This window comes from Suncus etruscus, chromosome 10, assembly GCF_024139225.1.
Source record: "Suncus etruscus isolate mSunEtr1 chromosome 10, mSunEtr1.pri.cur, whole genome shotgun sequence".
Lineage (NCBI taxonomy): Eukaryota > Metazoa > Chordata > Mammalia > Eulipotyphla > Soricidae > Suncus > Suncus etruscus.
This window is the reverse complement of record NC_064857.1, coordinates 20609112-20613475: the sequence shown is the minus strand read 5'-3', so window position 1 is coordinate 20613475 and position 4364 is coordinate 20609112. Positions and strand designations below refer to the sequence as shown.

The window sequence follows — 4364 nt, the reverse complement described above, 5'->3', positions numbered from 1 at the left end:
AAGTCATGAAATTTTCCTATACATGGATGTACATGGAATCTATCATGCTGAGTGAAATAAGTCAGAGGGAAAGAGAGACACAGAATAGTCTCACTCATCTATGGGTTTTTAAGAAAAATAAAAGTCATTTTTGTAACAATCCTCAGAGACAATGAGAGGAGGGCTGGAACACCAGCTCACTTCATGAAGCTCACCACAAAGAGTGGTGAATATGCTATAGATATAACTACACAGAGAACTACCATAATCATGTGAATGAATGAGGGAACGGGAAAGCCTGTCTTGAGTGCAAGTGGGGATGTGGTGGGATGGAGGGAGATTTGGGACATTGGTTGTGGGAATGTTGCACTGGTGAAGGGGTGGGGGCTCTTTACATGACTGAAACCTAATCACAATCATTTATGTAATCAAGATGTTTAAATAAAGGAAAAAATGAAGAAAAAATAAAAGAAAAAATAAGGCCTCCCTATGCTTACCACAGGCTGTGTTCTTTACATTGACTTTATAGAAAGAATGGTGCAGTAAATGCTTCCCATAAACACCTCAAACCAGGTCCTTTGCCTGGTCTGTATTGTGAATGGGGGACAAAAAAAAAAAAAAGAAAATTAAAATGGTAATAAACAGATCTTCCCCCAAAAAAACACAAGGTCCAGTTAAATACATTAGTTAATCATTTCAAACTTATTTACAGAACATACTGTCAGGCTTTTCAGAAAATTTAAGAAACAGAACCACTCCCAAATAAAACCATAAGACAATGTTGCCCACTCTTGCCAATTCTATTTATTATTATAGTACTTGAAGTACTTGCCATAGAAATTAGGCAAGACAAATATATAAGGGCATCCAAATAGGAAAGGAAGAATTTAAGCCCTCAGTGTTTGCAGATGACATGATACAATATTCAGCAAATCTTAAAGACTCCACCAAATAGCTTCCATAAACATATATTTGTATAGTAAAATGGCTAGGTACAAAATTAATGTGCAAGAATACATGGCTTCTCTGTATACAAATAATGAAAGATAAGAAAAAATATTAAAAACAATCCCATTTACAATTATGCCTCAGAAAATCAAGTAACTTAGCTAAAAAGAAGAAAGACATATACAACAAATTACAAAACACTGCTTCATAAAATAAGAGAGGACATAAGAAAGTGGAAAGAAATATCTTTTTAATAACTTAGGAAGACATCATAAAAATGGCACTACTTCCCAAAGCACTGTACAGATTTAATTCAATCCCTATAAGAATGTCCATGATATTTTTCAAAAAAGTGAATCAGTCTTGAAATTCATAAGAAACGATACACGTTCAATATATAGAAGGCATTTATAGGAATTAATAAGAAAATAAAAACACCTAAACCCATCCAAAAAGGGAGAAGAAATGAACAGATAGTTCCTCAAAGAAGAAATACAGATAGCCAAAAAGCACATGAAAAAATGTTCCACATTTTTAGACATTAAGGAGGTACATTTCAAAACAATAATGAGATACCATCTTATACCATCAGAAACTGGCACATATCACAATGAATAATAACAAACAATTCTGTTAAAGATGTGGAGAAAAAGAAGCTCTCATTCACTGGCATTAATGTCTGGTGTTAATGTCAACTAGGTTCAGCCATTTTTGGAAAATAATATAGATATTTCTCAAAAAGCTAGAAATTGAGCTTCCATACGATCCACCCACTCCTATAGATATACCCTAGGACTCCAAAAACACCATGCAGAAAAAGTTCTCTGCACTCATGTATGTTCATCACAGCACTATTTACAGTAGCCAGAATTTGGAAATAACCCAAATGCCCAAGAACAGATGAGTGGCTACATAAACACTGCTGCAAATATACAATGGAACATCATACAGCTGTTATGATAAATGAAGTCATGGAATTTGTTTATACATGAATGTGTATGTAGAGAGCATTATGCTGAGTGAAATGAGTCAAAGGGAAAGGTATAGACATAGAACAATATCACTCATTTGTGGGATATAAGAACAAGGTAACAATATATAGAGACAATAGAGAGAGATGAGGGCCAAGAGGACCAGTCCATGGTAGGAAGCTTGCCACATATAGTTAGGATAGAAAAGGATCCCCTACAAAAATGATACTTGGAATTCCTCACTCTGGAAAAGAACTTGGTGCTGAAAGGTGATAAAGTGATATATTTGATACCCCTTCATTATTATAGTGCAAACCATAGTGTCTAAAAAGAAAAGGGGGAAGAGATGGGAGAAAGAGAGAGAGAAAGAGAAAGAGAGAGAGTGAGTGAGAAAGAAAGTAAAATGTTTACCTCAGAAGTATGTAGGGAAGAGTTTGCGAAGGAAACTGGGAAAATTGGTGGTGGGAAATGTGCACTGATGAAGGGTGGTAGATATTGTACAGCTGAAATTCAATCATGAACAATTATTTAACCATGGTGTTCATGTAATTTTAAAAAGAACTTATGGTTTTATAATTAAAATACATATTTACAATCAAAAAAGGCAATAACGTATTTTATATCTACCTTGTTTTAATTACCTTATGTGGAATATCTAATTCAATGAATTAAGAAAAAGAAAAAATAGTAAATTAATTCAAAACTTAATTTTTAAACATAAATTTTGTGTGGATTGCATGATGCAGACTTTCTCTTTATAATCAAAGATAGCTCTTTGAAAGAAATTGAACTCCATCTATTCCTTCCTAGACCTTTAAATATCTCCAGTTTTCATATCTCCCCTTTTTCCAGCTTGTTGTAATAAGCTACTTAAAAATATCATTTTGCAAAATATACTCAGTTCTAAATCCTATACTTTATTGCATTTACCTATAAAATACTCTATAAAATTTCAGAACATATTTTATTGAACCTCCCTATAATTTATTTTGTCAACAAAGCAAGGTCAATTATATAATAATACAATATTGAATTTTTGCGGTTATTTAATATTGTGTATAGAGACATTAATATATAATGTTGTGCTCCTAAGGTTCATGTAGTATAAAATATAACAGTATTTCAATAAATATTTAAAATTATAAAAATAAAATAATTGGGATTGGAGATATAGTACTAGGGCAAAGGGTTTGCCTTGCTTGAAGCTAACTCTGTTTTTTTTTTTGTTTTGTTTTTTTTTTGTTTTTGGGCCACACCCGTTTGACGCTCAGGGGTTACTCCTGGCTATACGCTCAGAAATCGCCCCTGGCTTGGGGGGACCATATGGGACGCCGGGGGATCGAACCGCGGTCCTTCCTTGGCTAGCGCTTGCAAGGCAGACACCTTACCTCCAGCGCCACCTACCCGGCCCCAAAGCTAACTCTGTTTTAATCCTTGACTCTGCATGTGGTCCCTATAGCATTTGCAGTGATATCTGAGCAGTCAGGAATAAACCTGGGGCACAGCTGGTTGTGGTCCAAACTCCCTCTACTAACTTCCCCCAAAGTGTTCTTTATAATATTATTTAAAAATGATAAAAGTGTATAGTGTTGCATTTTTCAAAACCTGAATATCTGCCACTGATATAACTGCTTTCAATTTATTCTCCAAAATGTCTTAGTTGTAGTTGTCAAATTCCTTACCTCACAAGGTAAAGGTACAGCTGGAGGTGATTTCTCCTTTAACTGCATATTCAGGTTTGGATTTAGCAACAGGATTTCTTCTTTATATTACATTTTCCTTTTCGTATTCTTCTTTCCTTTTATTCTTTCAGACATTTCAGAAAACAATTTTGGAATGTATTCCATCTCATTTTGCTTTGGCATGATTAAAATAAATGTCATTTACAGACAATGCTTTCTTTCCGATTTCCTACTCTTATAGTGTTACAAGCCATAGAACACTTTTCCAGATACTTTATACTTATTTTCTTAAGGAAATTTCTTTCTTTTTTGCTTGTTTGTTTATTTGATTTCTGAGTCCAACCAGGCAGCACTCAAGGGTTATTTCTGGTTCTGCACTCAGAAATCATTCAGGCAGTGCTCAGGTGACCATTTGGGATACTGCAGATGAAATCCATGTTGGCCACATTCAAAGGCAAACATCCTATCCACTATGCTATTGCTTTTGGACCTCTTGAGGGAATTTCTGTTACATATTATATAATCTTCTTAGCATTCAAACTTGACTGGGGATATTTTTACGATAATAAAACTTGTATTTTATTACCCACAGATACTTGAAAAAAATCACTGGAAAAAGTGTGATCAGACTTGACTTTTTGTATTATAATTTTGAGTTTGACTCTTAACATAATAATATTCCTTCTTTTTACTTTTTATGTCATGTGGTTCTATGTTTTTCTTTTTTTTGCTTTTTTGTCTTTTTCTTGTTTGTTTGTTTTTGGGTCACACCTGGCGATGCTCA

At 34.1% G+C, this 4364-nt stretch overlaps 1 non-coding gene across 1 annotated transcript; it reads left to right on the top strand.

Moving 5' to 3' along the window:
* Positions 1–459: 459 nt before the first annotated feature.
* On the top strand, positions 460–590 carry LOC126021217 (small nucleolar RNA SNORA51). The gene has a single exon (XR_007499816.1). It is a non-coding gene; the product is annotated as a small nucleolar RNA SNORA51 (small nucleolar RNA).
* Positions 591–4364: the final 3774 nt, after the last annotated feature.